Here is a 16549-nt window from a genome sequence, read left to right on the forward strand (position 1 = left end):
CTTAAAAATCTTGATTGGTATAATTTCAATCCATAGAAAACACATAACTTTTATCAACTACTAAATATGAAAAACTACAATCAATTTTCCAAAACTATAAAAGCCCAAACACATACTTAATCATCACTCTCAAAATGCAATGTCAATCAAACAAAACTTACCGTATCACATAAACCACAGTTTAAGAACTGAAACTGATAGAAAAAATGAAAGAAAAGATTAAAAGAAAGATTATTTACAGAGATGTTGTTTCCGTAGTGAAAGAAGCCTCCAAACAAACACTACAGTCATAGTTAAATGAATTGGCAGCAATACCAGAAGAGAAAGCAAACGTGGAAAGAAAAATGAAAAAAAAAAACTTAAATAAATAATAACCCAATTTTCAATCAAACAGGCCGAACGGTTGGTTCAACATTAATTGCCCGATTCACGAAACCTTATAATTTAATATTAACCGTAAATAAATAATAACCTAATTTTCAAGCAAACTTCCAACCATTGGTTCAACATTAATTGTCTAGTTCACAAAACATTACAATTTAATATTACTTATTTGGATTAAATGAGTATACATTGACATGTAATATTTGTATGAAATTACTATTCTTAATTTCTTAATTATTTATTATTTTAATTCTTAATTGAACATTAAATTAAATATTATCACAAATATTTTATAATCTATTATTTTAGTTAATCTTAGGATACTATTTATATTATATAATTTTTAAATTATATCAGTATATTCTGTAATTTGTAACTAACATAATAAGGAGATTCAGTGGATTATTTTTTACCTATACAATGTATGTACCTCTACAGTAGATATCAACCAATTGAAACATCCAATTATTCAAACAAACATGATGTCAAAACCAATTTTATAAGTAACCTGCGCAATGCATGGGCCTTTCAACTAGTTATATATATAATTTTATACAAATCAAATCATGCATGTATTAAATGACACTTTCATCATGGATCCTTTATCATTAATTGTTGGTAATTAGATCAAGCTACCACAAGTGAGAGGGGAAAAATCTATAGGACTTAAGTAATCTTATTCCTAATGGTATTCACATCCTTTATAAATTATAACAATTATGTACTCTTAAAATTAACTTTCCTAAAAATATATGATTTTACAAGGAAACAATTAGGAAAACTAGTCACAATATCTCAACACTGTCTACCTTGATGAGTTTTCCATCAAAATGGTGAATTGATGAAGACAACATTCCCCTATCACAACATCCAAGTCAGAGAGTAACATGTTGAATTTTGTCACCAAGATTTGAGAACCACTCCTCCTATAACTAGAACCCGTTGTAATCTGTCTCTTTTGTATATACACCATTTTGAAAGAACTTATCTCCAAGTTCGTACCTTGAGGCTTTGATAACACTTGTAAGCGCCACCCCCACAACCAACACAACCCAACCCCACCCCCCCGGGAAAAAAAAGTCAATATTAATACACTCGTAAAAACATAAATCACACAAACCGTAAAGATACATGATATTGTACGTGGTTCAGCAGAACCACACACATTTGTGGATGAGAGAGAAATTCACTATAGTAATGTCAACACGCATATACAAGAGTACATGCACCATAAACCCGGTACCTAATTAATAGAGCGAAAACAAACTCCATTTCTTTACTCAACCCATGGTGTTCAATCAACCCTTTGCATCACATACCTTATGTAACTCATCCTTCTCTCATAACCTTTAATTGATTCACATCCTTATATTTACAGGTAATATAAGAGATATTATATTCCAAATAGGAATACCGATTCCTAATAGGACATTTGTTATTATATTTCTAATAGGACTCACTTCCCTCATAACAACTATATTCCTCTTTAAATTTATTTTCCTAAGAGATACAAATTTACAAGGAGACAATTAGGAAAATGAATCACTATAGATGCAAAAAATCAACCGTCATGAAAATATGGTCTGATCCCGTGAGGTTGAGGCCACTGACAATCCGCTAAACCTGCACACATGAAAGGACAAGCGTAAAACTTCCAGAAAACACTAGGGTAGTGTTTATCGTAGGCACTCCGACGCTCAAGTCAGCGAAGCTGAAAGAGCTTATTTAATAAGAATTAAGGAGATGAAGAATTACCAGAAGTCTTGTCAGAGGCTAAGACTACGACGAATGCGTCAGGTTCTTGGGAGTAAGAACTTAGGAACAAATAGATGGTTTTGAGTAGTGTAGATTGACTATGGGAGATTGCCCCCTAATGAGAGGACAAACCTCTGTTTTTATAGTGAACCCAAAGGATTGGAATCCTAGTAGGACATTGAGTCCTCTTTTTTGGGAGATAATCCATATCAAGAAAGAAATATCATTTCTTGACTTTATCAGATTAAGTTTAATGGTTTAAATAAGATTTGGAATCTTAGTAGGACACTAAGTCTTATTTTGGGAGACAATCCCTATCATGAAAGAGATATGATTTATTGACCTTATCAGATCAAGTTTGATAGTTTGAGTAAGATTTGGAATTTTAGTAGAAGATAAAATAAAATGAGATTCTGATTTCCTATTTATAGACTGTTGTAGGCTAGTGGGCTGAAACCTAGTTTAGCTTAACTTATAGGATAACCTAACTCATAAAGTGGGTAGTTCACAAGGTGATTTTAAGTTTAGGCCCAATCGGAATTGGATTGAGACCTTAGGCCGTGACATGTTTATTTCTTATTGGGCCTCGTCAAGCCCAAGACGATTTTTGGCCTTAACAATCACAATATGCCAAAAATCTCTATCTTTTGTTGAAAATAATGTGACGAAAGGTTTTTCTTCCTCTGTTTTATGTTAGCTTAATTTTGTTGTTATTATATTATTAAAAATTTCCTACAAGTGGTATTAGAGCCAATTAGGTAGAAACACAGAGTGCAAAAGCATAGCATAGCTCAAACGATCAAATCAGGAGTAGATGCATCGTCATATCACACAAACGATTTGATCATAAACCAATTAGGTAGAGATATTTTCATATCAGATGATTAAATCATAAGCTAGTTAGGCAAAGACATCATCATCATATTGTTGTTCAGCAGAACCACAAACTCTAACGCTAGTTATTGAAATATAATAATAACACTACTAGATAAGAAATAAATGGCCACAATAAATGCAAAAATAAAGAATACCAAGAATTTAATAAGGTTTGGTATTGTTACTTACGTCTTAGAGCACTACGGAAAAACTTCACTATTCTTGAAGAATATTACAACATTTTGGACAATATTACCAATACCCAAAATAGGAGGAATCTAAAAACACTCTAAACTATAGGGTAAGAATCATTTACAATAGGAGTAGAAGAGAAACTGATTTTTTGGATGAATAACAATAGAACTTGGTCTCTTTTATATAGCCCAAAACCCAAAACCCATTTATATTCTTACCTGATCTACTAAGAGTGGGATTGCAAGTGATCTCATTCTTATTTCTAATAAGAGTGGGATTGCAAAATTCATATTCCTTATGGATTGCTAAATTCCTATTCCTTATGAATTGCTAATAAGTAGATTTTCGACGCATACAATCAATTAGTTAGGCAAAAATCTAACGGTTGGAAGTTGACGATTAAAGTTGGTGAGGCGGCGGTCTGGGCCAAAAAGGAAAAAGGTTCATTTGACGATATGAGCAGTTTAGATGATAAGTCTTTAAAAAAAAATGGGAGCCACTTTAGATTAAGTCAAATATGGCAGATCTAAGATCTACGTAGGTGGTAGATTCTAGGAGGTTCTTAGATGATAAACGGATTCCGAGATTGTGGATGTTTGGTGGCAATGGATCAATTGATAAGAAAATTAGGATGCGTGGTGCCAATGGATCAAGCAGAATTGACACAAAAGTTGGGTGGGCGAAGAAACCACACATGGATAATATGTTTGTCCACGAGCTTAAGTCTTAGAGCTTGATTTAAAGGAGGCATTGTTGGAAACAAAATGAAGCATATCATGTTTATTAGAAATCTTAAGTGTCATAAGTTAACTGATTAGTATTAGCATTCCTAGTTTGAGTAGAAGTGCAGGTATATCTTCTTGACTATTATTGGGATTGTAGCTGTTGTTGTAGATTTAAATCAGCAATTTGCTCTCAAAACCTTAGGATCTCTGAGTTATTTCCTTGGTTTTGACGCAAAATGATCTCCTATTGGATTAACTCTTACACAACAAAAGATTTATTGCTCAAGACTAATATGGTTCAAGCCAAACCTTGTGACACTCCCAGATTGTCCTCACATGATAATGTCTTCTTTGATCAACCATCTTTTATTGAATTACTATAGAAGCCTTACAGTATCTGACCATGACAAGGCCGTATATCTCATTTGCTATAAATATGCTTAGTCAGTAGCAAAATGCTTCTAAAACAGCTCACTGACAAACTTGTAAAAGGATCCTAAGGCATTTGAAAGGCACAGTGACAAAACATATTAAGATAAACATACAATATATAAGAGAAAAAGTGGCTGCTTAAGGAATTGAAAGTGATGTGTCCACTAAATTTCAAGTAGCTAACTACCTTTGTCCAGATTCATGCAGCTTAGAGACAAGTTTCACTTTTTTTGAAGACAAGTATTACTTAAGGGGGCATGATGATAGTAACAGAGCACCATCAAACTTAAAGTTTAGTTTAAGTTTCTATTAGGTGCAATTAAAATATGTCTTTAGTGCATTGTGCATGTGAGCAAGTAATTAACGAAATTGTTTGCTATTACTTACTAGAGTAATTGTTAGTTAAGCTTGTTTTACAAACTATATAAGCTATAGTTTAAATAAGATTTGGAATCTTAGTAGGACACTAAGTCCTGTTTTGGGAGATAATCCCTATCATGAAAGAGATATGATTTATTGACCTTATCAGATCAAGTTTGATAGTTTGAGTAAGATTTGGAGTCTTAGTAGAAGAGAAAATAAAATGAGATTCTGATTTCCTATTTATAGACTGTTGCAAGCTAGTGGCCTGAAACCTAGTTTAGCTTAACTTATAGGATAACCCAACTCATAGAGTGGGTACTTCACAAGGTGATTTTAAGCTTAGGCCCAATCAGGATTGGGCTGAGGCCTTGGGCCGTGACATGTTTATTTCTTATTGGACCTCGTCAAGCCCAAGACGATTTTTGGCCCTAACAATCACAATATGCCAAAAATCTCTATCTTGACGAGTTTTCCTTTATAACAATGAACATAACAAAGATAATGCTCCACCATCACGACATCTAGGTTGAAGAGCAACCATGCCGAATTTTGTCGCCAAGATTTGAGAACCATTCCATCTACTACTAGAAACTGTTTAACTCCTTTAAAGGAGTGTAGTTGTCAATTTAAGTGAGAGAAGAAAATAATGTGACGAAAGGTTTTTCTTCATCTGTTTTATGTTAGCTTGATTTTGTTGTTATTATATTATTAAAAATTTCCTACAAGTGGTATTAGAGCCAATTAGGCAGAAACACAGAGCACAAAAGCATAGCATGGCTCAAACGATCAAATCAGGAGTAGATGCATCGTCATATCACACAAACAATCTGATCATAAACCAATTAGGTAGAGATATTTTCATATCAGATAATTAAATCATAAGCTAGTTAGGCAAAGACATCATCATCATATTGTTGTTCAGCAGAACCACAAACTCTAACGCTAGTTATTGAAATATAATAATAACACTACTAGATAAGAAATAAATGGCCACAATAAATGCAAAAATAAAGAATACCAAGAATTTAATAAGGTTTGGTATTGTTACTTACGTCTTAGAGCACTACGGAAAAACTTCACTATTCTTGAAGAATATTACAACATTTTGGACAATATTACCAATACCCAAAATAGGAGGAATCTAAAAACACTCTAAACTATAGGGTAAGAATCATTTACAATAGGAGTAGAAGAGAAACTGATTTTTTGGATGAATAACAATAGAACTTGGTCTCTTTTATATAGCCCAAAACCCAAAACCCATTTATATTCTTACCTGATCTACTAAGAGTGGGATTGCAAGTGATCTCATTCTTATTTCTACTAAGAGTGGGATTGCAAAATTCATATTCCTTATGGATTGCTAAATTCCTATTCCTTATGAATTAATAATAAGTAGATTTTCGACACATACAATCAATTAGTTAGGCAAAAATCTAACGGTAGGAAGTTGACGATTAAAGTTGGTGAGGCGGCGGTCTGGGCCAAAAGGAAAAAGGTTCATTTGACGATATGAGCAGTTTAGATGGTAAGTCTTTAAAAAAAAATGGGAGCCACTTTAGATTAAGTCAAATATGACAGATCTAAGATCTACGTAGGTGGTAGATTCTAGGAGGTTCTTAGATGATAAACGGATTCCGAGATTGTGGATGTTTGGTGGCAATGGATCAATTGATAAGAAAATTAGGATGCGTGGTGCCAATGGATCAAGCAGAATTGACACAAAAGTTGGGTGGGCGAAGAAACCACACATGGATAATATGTTTGTCCACGAGCTTAAGTCTTAGAGCTTGATTTAAAGGAGGCATTGTTGGAAACAAAATGAAGCATATCATGTTTATTAGAAATCTTAAGTGTCATAAGTTAACTGATTAGTATTAGCATTCCTAGTTTGAGTAGAAGTGCAGGTATATCTTCTTGACTATTATTGGGATTGTAGCTGTTGTTGTAGATTTAAATCAGCAATTTGCTCTCAAAACCTTAGGATCTCTGAGTTATTTCCTTGGTTTTGACGCAAAATGATCTCCTATTGGATTAACTCTTACACAACAAAAGATTTATTGCTCAAGACTAATATGGTTCAAGCCAAACCTTGTGACACTCCCAGATTGTCCTCACATGATAATGTCTTCTTTGATCAACCATCTTTTATTGAATTACTATAGAAGCCTTACAGTATCTGACCATGACAAGGCCGTATATCTCATTTGCTATAAATATGCTTAGTCAGTAGCAAAATGCTTCTAAAACAGCTCACTGACAAACTTGTAAAAGGATCCTAAGGCATTTGAAAGGCACAGTGACAAAACATATTAAGATAAACATACAATATATAAGAGAAAAAGTGGCTGCTTAAGGAATTGAAAGTGATGTGTCCACTAAATTTCAAGTAGCTAACTACCTTTGTCCAGATTCATGCAGCTTAGAGACAAGTTTCACTTTTTTTGAAGACAAGTATTACTTAAGGGGGCATGATGATAGTAACAGAGCACCATCAAACTTAAAGTTTAGTTTAAGTTTCTATTAGGTGCAATTAAAATATGTCTTTAGTGCATTGTGCATGTGAGCAAGTAATTAACGAAATTGTTTGCTATTACTTACTAGAGTAATTGTTAGTTAAGCTTGTTTTACAAACTATATAAGCTGAGCTGGTCTCTGTTTTAAGAAACAAGTACGTGAAAAAACCATCAATAATTTTTTTTTTTTTTTCCAGATTTACTCTTTTATTTAACTCAAGTTTTTGGGTATTTGATAACTGGCTTACTCCTGATTTGTTGATTGGTTTAATTATTGAATCTTGTATCTTTTTATAAAGAATCTTGAATTTTGAATAAATATTGGTATGGACTTGTTCACTAGCATGAGTTGTATGTATAGCCCATCTATCGTATGATTGTGCATTTGGGCCCAATCCACGAGATAATCACTCAAGCCCACTACCTCAGTTTCTTGGGCCTAATAAGCTTTTCATATATTATAAAAAAAAAAAAATAGTGGTATTTTTGGCACTAACGGACACAAGAAGTCTTGTTTCTTGAGATAGTTCATTTCTAATTTTTAAAATTATTTTTTTTTTCTTATGACACCCCGTAAATTTCATAAATTTCGTTCAATTTTTTTTTTTTTTAAAATATTGCAAAGGAGTAAACATTTCAATCTCGTCACTTATGCTCTATACATCCCACCATAATTATTTCTAAAACAAATTTTTAGATAATCAAATTAAAAGTTAAGAAAAAATTAGAGCTAAAAAAAATCCTTACAAATAATCCCATTAACATAATAGAGTTAAGTAATACCAAAAATATATATTAAAATTGAACAAAATAGAGACAACAACGAAACCAATATAATAGTAAAACAAATCACAGACAATAAACAGAGAAAATAATATGCGCGATTTACCTTAGTTCACCCAATATAGGCTACGTCTAGCTAAGTCAATATTATTGCAATACTGTGTCACCTTTCTCGTTTACAATGAATGAATTTCTATGATTGCTATCACACTCATAACAAGAGAAAAATATGTTTATATACTAGGTTTAAAAGAGTAAACCTACTTTTACAAGGATTCCTTCGAATGTATCTGCGTAACCTATTAATGCTGAAGTAGTCAACAACTCTAACAAAAATAGCTACTAATACTTTAAAGAAAAAAATAACAATGAATTTATATGTAACTACAAACAATCTCATATTTCAAATCCCATTTTTATTATTCAATCTAAAAAAAAAAATATATATATATATATTAGAGTCTATGAGATAATACTGAAGTGTCAAAAGTAGTTGTAAAGAATAGGAAATTAAAATTAATTTCAATAACTTAATAGAAATAAAAATTTTATTATAAAACTTAATAAAGAGTGGAGCTTCTTTAGTCCATTAATGGGTGCCAATAAATCTATGTGATAGAATTTGAGGTGGGCCTGACTCCACACCCAATAAGGCCTTGTTGAATGGAATGATTACCCCTTCTTATAAATCAGTAGGCTTGAGTGTGCCTAATAGGTGTGAGACTCCAACACTCCCCCTCACGATCAAGCCCATATGTTGGGTCATTCCTATTGATAGAGGTAGTTGCTGGCTCTAACTCCTCATTCGCTAGTCATGCACTCAGCTCAATTGGGCCTAACTCTGATATAATGATAGAATTTAAGATGGGCTTGACTCCTCACCCAATAAGACCTTGTTGAATGAGATGATTACCCCTTCTTATAAATTAGTAGGCTTGAGCGTGCCTAGTCAGTGTGGGACTCCAACACTCCCCCTCACGGTCAAGCCCATATGTTGGGTCATTCCTATTGATGGAGGTAGTTGCTGGCTCTAACTCCTCATTCGCTAGTCATACACTCAGCTCAACTAGGTCTAGCTCTGATATAATGATAGAATTTAAGGTGGGCTTGACTCCTCACCCAATAAGACCTTGTTGAATGTGAGGATTACCCTCTATTATAAACTAGTAGGCTTGAACATGCCTACTTATAAACCAGTAAGCTTGATTGTGCTTAATCGGTGTAGGACTCTAAAACTATGAAAGAAAAAAAAAACACTTATTTAAATTACTTTTGCGACCCTCACAATTCTAGCATTTCGGTTGAATCTTCACTTCGGCTTCTATGAGCCTCAATAAGTGTTAGAAATGTAGATTTATTTAGTGATTTGAAGGTGAAAATGTAAAGAATTTGAGGTTTAGTGCATGATTTTTTTATGAGATTCCTTGCATGTTTCGTTATCTTCCAAAATCACTAGTTTTGTTGTATTTTCAGGTATTTAGGTGCAAAAAGATAGATTATTCCTGCTTGTGTTGGTGTCCGAACATCCTGGACCAGTTCGAGTATGGATAAATCAAGGCGAGAAGAAAAAGAGTGAAATTTCAAGTCGCGCTGCAGTGTGAAAATGAAATCCAGGTTGTGCCATAGCGAAGACATTCAGCACCGCAACACAAATTGGCAAAATCCAAATGGCACCGCAATGCTATTCAATTGTGCCGTGGCATGGATTGGGTTTTTGACGAAGAATAAATCACCTAGAAGCGTGCCGCGGCGCCATTCAACCATATCGTAGCGCAAATAGCTAATTTGGCAAAATATTCGCATTTCCAATCCTAATTTTGTTTGCCAATATTTACAAAAATGCCATCACGTGTAATTTCTATAAAAAGGCAACTTTAGTTCATAATTTTTGGCAGCTTTTAGCTAAACACATTTGTAAACATTTTGGGAAACTTTGAGAAGGGGTTTTGGGCTAGAAGGGATCAAGTCTTGATCATTTGTTGTGGATTTGTCATCCAAATGGTCATGGGTAAGATCAAGGTTCCTTTCTTTGTGATTATGTGTAACTAATTCATTTTCTAGTGTATCCCATGTAACCCAATTTGATTACTTTATGTTTTTATTCTAATTGATTGTTTAATTGATCCAATATGTCTTAGTTTCATTCATTTATGCTTGTTGAATTGATTGATCGTTATTATTGTTTGATCAACTTTAATTTTCGGTTAATTAATTGTATGCATTTGGGATTAGGCTATATGCCACTAGCTAATCTCAAAATTGATCTTATGGATGATTGATTTATGTTTGTGTGACACCTTCGACAGATGTAAATTGGTTTGTGAACGTTTGGGTACTCTTGTGCTTAATGGGTTTTCGTAATTGGACTAGGCTATACGTCACTAGCTAGTTTGATTGATGAAAATATTAGGTTAAATCTAAATGCCCACGATAATACCTTATTTTGGTGAGTATCGACTCTAAGATTTGGATTGAAAAAATGTTGGTTAGGTTAATAACATAGAATATGATGATTACGGTGAAATTGGATACACTAGACCGTTGCCCATTTGATGATTTTTAATTTAGCTTTCATTTTTGTTATATTTGGTAATTTTAGCGTTTTTACTGTTTTTATTGTGATTTTAGATTAATTTAGGTTGCTGGTCCTTTTTATTATTTCTTTTGATTTCATTATCTTAGTTGATTTTTGCACAATATTAAATTAATTAATAGCTCCCAACTTCCTGTGGGATCGACCCTTGCTTTGCACACTAAACTACAGTTGCGATTCGTGCACTTGCGAGGATTAGACTTCTTTGTTTTCTCAACAAGTTTTTGGCATCATATTAAAGATAGGAATGACAAAGAAATAGTTGAGATTTCTAACATCCCAAATACTTCAAAATAGTTATTACAAATACAAATTAAAACTTCAACTAATACACAAGTTAAATGATACTGAAGCCCAAAAACACTTATTCATCAAAAGATCAAACATCTATTAGGGTAAAAATCTTATGGCTGCTTCAAAATCGTCTAATTTGATAGTAAGCAATTCACCAGTCTCCACACAATTAGCACTAATCCTAAGATCTAAATTCCCTCTAGCGTTATTCAGCATTATATCCACTAAACCTCCATTTATTTTCATACGCTGCAATTATGTTGTCTGTCTCTTTATTAGCTTTGCAATGACATCTACACTACAGGAAGAATGTAATTTAAACCCATGTAACCAGCTATCCTCTGCTTGATTATTCATCTTGACATAGAGACCCTTAAAAATGTTAGTGACCCTTCTGCAGAAACCTTCATTAGAAGATATTACGCGTTGCATTGGTTCACAGTAGCCAGCAAATATGACTGATATTTTCCCATTGTCCATAGAATTAGTCGATAAGCTTCATCCACAAAAATAATTCCTCCTTCTGCTTCTTTGATCTGTGCACGAAATTTAAGATGTACATTACTTTGTTTAAATAAACCATATATATCCATTGGGCACAAGTGGCTGTTAAATCCTCTGATATATATATAGAAGGTGATGCAAATCATTTTATTAGTAAATCTTTTCTTTAACCCAACAAAATTAATCAAATGAAAGTATCTTTGCTATATAACGACTTTAATAGAAGCAAATATTATTAATAAATGTCAATTAATAAAAAAACAGCAAAACAACTTAGAGCTTAGAGCCTTAAGATAGCAAGTCCCTATCAATTAAAGTTGAGGCAGATGCTTGTGCCAAAAGCTATAAACCAGCAAAACAACTTATAAAAGAACAATCTTGGAAGAAGGAAAGAAATTTGTCTGTATAAAAGAAGAAGAAGAAGAGCTATTTTAGAAAATTAACTCATACAAAATCGAAAATATGATTTATTTTCTTAATGGCTAAGTGCTTTACCTTCTTCCTTGTCTGTGGTCCAGTTTGACCAAATATATTTAGCCACTAAATCTGTCCGTTGAACTTCTTTCACTTTATCACCAGGCAAAATTCCCACACTATGGAGTAGTCTTCCAAGGATTCGAGCCACCATAGTCTTACCTATCCGATATGAAAAAATCAATTAATTTAAATTTTATTTAAGTAAACAAAATATATCAAGTGGAATTTAAATTTCATAAAACTATAAGAAGCAATTTCACCTGTTCCAGGATTTCCAAGAAAAGTCATATGAGGAAGTCTTCCAGTGCCAACTTGCAGTCCGAGGGCTTTGCGTCTCTTATCCAAAAGCATGCCAATTGCCCATTTCCGAAGTTGCATCTTCAGTTCATCCAAACCCACAATATATGATAACTCCTTTTTCGAGAGCATCCATCTTTTCTTTTTCCTTGCTGCATGCTTCCAGTGCCTTTTTCTTCCGTTGCTCTTCTTGATAAGAGTTTAATAGCTCACGCAACTTCCCACTTTCTGGATTTTTGAAAGAGATCTAGAGGCGTCATGCCTCCTGCATTAAAAGTAATTTATTTAATTTTTGTGTTATGGGATCATGAGACTGCACAACTTTCGTAGACCCGATTATCACTAGTACATCTATTATCAAGAACTAAATTTATCATTCAGAATAATATTGAAATACGTACATCATCTGTACTATTACAACAACATTATCTTGAGCAATGCTCGACAATTGAGCGTCGTCAGCTCGAATTGATGCCAAATAGAAAGCTTTAGTGGTGTTGCTCCTTACTGCAAGTAAAAATGAGAAAAATTGAACAAAATATATCAATATAATCCTACTGAATGGGAAATCATAAGGTACAATAAGAAAACACCTTAGTTTTGGCTTCAACAAGAGCACCGTGAGCAAGAAGTAATCGTGCAGCTTCATTGCACCCATTCTTGGCTGCCAAGTGCATTGGAGTTTCTCCTACTCCAAATTTGAGAACAGATAAGTTAAGTTGAGCTTAAACCTAATTCTTGAAGGAGGTCAAGCACCCAACTTAAATGCCTAGTTTAAATTGAACTTGCCCTAAGTTTGAATTAAAATTATTAATAAAAAGAAGAATTGAAGAATTCGTGTTTTAATAGTATAATTATTTAAATAATAATTGGATAGCGTAATAAATATAGAATTATATTATATGCAATGTTGTTTTATATATTAATTTATCACATAAATTTATGGATCCGTCACTAAGTCCTATTCTTAGACCAAACAATCAAATAGGACCCTTCTCACAGTGCTCATACAGTACACAGATTAGTTTCTCTCCGAAAATTATAAATATATTCTCATAATTTCACATACCATATTCTTTGCTTCTAAGTCAACTTTATCGTTCCCCTTCCATTCAAGCAGACATTAACTATTTCTGTCATGTTGTTACCAGCAGAAACATGAAGGGGATGTCTCTGATATCTGCACTTAAACCAAAATGAAAAAGAATACATATTAGAAACAAAACACTTGCTGCTCACTCTTTTTTTAAATATAATTAACTTATTTGCTAAGAAACTTGTTTTTTTCCCCTTAATTCTTTCCAATCCTTTTACTTTTATTAAGTTCATGTTTATTAATTTTATGTAATTTTTTAAGGATCTAATGACACGTAATGGTTTCATTATCTAACGGCTACTTCCAAGATTAGATGAAATTAGATTAATAGAGGATCATCTATATGACCATTCATTAAAATATGCTCTAAAAGTGGATACAATTTTCATAAAAAATAAAAAGAATACTAAAAATTATCTTACAATTGCATTTCTTTCATTGAGAAGAGGGTTGTCCTGTAGTACTTCTGAAACCCAACATTATCCCTGGACTGAGCACACTCATGATGGTTGTAGGTTTCTCGGATCCTGTGACGTTTATCCTCATTACTCCATGTCTCTTAATGTAGGAGATTGAAAATAACAAAACACAACAGAAAGAGAGAGAAGGGCGGTTCAGAATGAAATGAAGTTTCGTTCCCCTTTTTATAATTGTCTCATTTCCCATTCTTTTCTACTTTATTGCGTATATGTTCAATTTTTTCAAACGTCGCATTGAATAATGTTCAATGAATCTTCCTCACTTTCTCTCCACCAATGAATAACTTTGACCTCTAATTTCTTTTCTCTTTATCTGACTTGATAGGTCTATTTTCCATGACAAAGAAAGATGAACCACTTAATGTTACTTTACTTTTCTTCTTCTTTTGTATTATAAGGCTCCCTCCTGTGGAAGGTGGTATGAATACTAATTATATCTCCACATTAAATTTAAAAAGAAATAGAATAGACATGTAGATGCTAAAATCTACAGTTCGGAAGTAGGGTCGAATCCCGTGAGGGTAAGTCACTGCAATTCGCTGTACCTGCACAAAGAGCAACAAGCATGGAGCTTACTTGGACACCAATGTGGTGTCTGCCGTAGGCACCCCGACCTCAAGTCACTAAGGTTGATGAGCCAATTTGTGAAGGTAAGGGAAGGAAGAGTATTGACGGTTGAGTCAGACTAGAACCAGCACAGCGTGGTAGGATAGCTCTTAGGAGTAAGAGCTTGGGTCTTGGTAGGTGATATTGGGCTAAATGCCTAAACAAGGGTGCGACCTCTGTTTATATATAGTTTTGTGGGTCTTTGTATCTTGATAGGACTCTGAATCCTTAAGGATAAAGGTCTCGTAAATAGGAAAGACTGATTCACTTGACTCAATAGTAAGGAGTCCAATCTGCCTAAAATACAGAATATTGGGTGAATTAGGATAAAGTAAAACAAGAAGAATGTTACTTACCTTGGTCTAGAAAGCTTGGCCTTATGTGGGCCGCTGGAATCACCCATTTTAGAAGAAAGCTGATCTGGAGGTCGTGGTTTGGCCCAAGTCACAAGCTTTGGTGTTGATCCAACTGAAATTGGATCACAATGCTTGGGCCGATGTAATGGAACATTCTTGTTTGGGCCTCTTATGATTTTAGACCGCCATGTTAGCCTCCCACTCTCTAAGTTAAAACATCTTTAGCTTGCAGAGTAGATGGTCGGATGGAAGTTACCCGGACAAAGAGGTGGGGTCGGTCGAGTACCCCTATTGGCTGAGCGAGACATCTTGTCTTGGAGAAATTGTGAGGAGATTGTTGACTATATTCTTGCAAATTTGTGTAATTGAGTCTACTTAGCTGGTCGAGCCAAGTACTAGAGTGTGTGGCATTTTACTAGCAGTTACGTCCACTTGGTCGACTGAGCTGAGCGATTGACTACAAGAAACATCTCTTAAAGCTAAGTTCGTTCAGTCGGCTAAACCGATCTGAATGATAGGGAATTAGTTTATTCAGCGTGTCAAGCCGAGTGGCTACGCATTCTTTGCTCTAAAGAGGTCTTATCTGTTTCTCAGATTGGGAGACGAGTCAGTTTGCTTGGTCGAGTCGAGCTTCGTCTAAGTGCGATTGGGTGTTATTAGGAGAGCGAGGCATGTCAACTGTAGGGTTACCTATGTTTTGAGCGGGAGACGAGACCTTATGGTTCCCAAGGCAATCTTATTGTTAGAGTAAGTGCCCTAGAGCCAATCAATTATTATAGAATTGACTCTCTAAAATAATGTTTATTAATTAATAAAAGGCAATTTTCTTCTATATCATGTAAATCATAATTGTGTGTATTGACATATGTCTTTAGGATGGTAGAACCATGACGAGGGTATCAAGTGTTTTAAATCTTGATAGTGAGAACCCTATAATCACATATGGTGGCCATTCTAGAAATGTTTGTAGCCCTAGTATTATTCTGACCAAGGACACATATAATACAATAAGACTATCATAGTGTTGAGCGACCCTATCGAAAGACAGTGACTGATCTCACTTGTCAAGGTTGTGTGTCGACAACCTGGTGCAACACATAGGTGCTTGCTGTAGGTAAGTTCACTGGATAGACCCACAGGAGGATTCCATATAGATGGTAACCATAGTGTCTATGGAATAAATCCTCTAACAAATGGTTGTGCATGTGATCCTTGGACTTGGGATCACCGGAGTGCATTATGCACCGATTGGTGTAGTTTGACACCAGCCTAATATAGTTATATTCAGAGCTATCAATACGGTAATGATTGGCTGCATTGAGAAGTGTATCAACAAATGATTCATCACTCCCGGGTACGGGTGAAGTTATCTCATGACATAATTCAGTGAATGACAATGATACTAAAGTTGTGGCCATAGTGAGATTGAGTTGTTGTTCAATCCAATTTATTATTCCGATCATTGGTCTAGTAACTGAATGCAAAAATATCGAAGATAACTAAGGTTGACACTATTTCTATACCTCAGCCGCGATGAGATAACAGATGATAAAAGGATCGGATTGCACAGTAACCATATTGTTGATAGGCAAGTTGTTTCGTTGAATCTAAATCTATCGGGTGACCATGATGCCTTACTAGAGGCCAATCTTGGTCTATGTTTAGTGAGATGATTGATTGGTGTCAATCGCGAGACTACTCATTGTCGATATGATGAGGAGCCTTCAGGTCACACACATAGAAGACAGATTAAGGATGAATTGTGAGAAAGGGTATTTTCGTCATTTGTGATGAAAGGGTATTTTCATCATTTATGAT

The 16549-nt window shown here is 34.2% G+C and overlaps 1 pseudogene; it reads right to left on the bottom strand.

Moving 5' to 3' along the window:
• Positions 1-11012: 11012 nt before the first annotated feature.
• On the bottom strand, positions 11013-12454 carry LOC116130653 (annotated as a pseudogene).
• Between the last annotated feature and the right edge of the window lie 4095 nt (positions 12455-16549).

The sequence above is a fragment of the Pistacia vera genome, unplaced genomic scaffold (genome assembly GCF_008641045.1).
Source record: "Pistacia vera cultivar Batoury unplaced genomic scaffold, PisVer_v2 Contig223, whole genome shotgun sequence".
Lineage (NCBI taxonomy): Eukaryota > Viridiplantae > Streptophyta > Magnoliopsida > Sapindales > Anacardiaceae > Pistacia > Pistacia vera.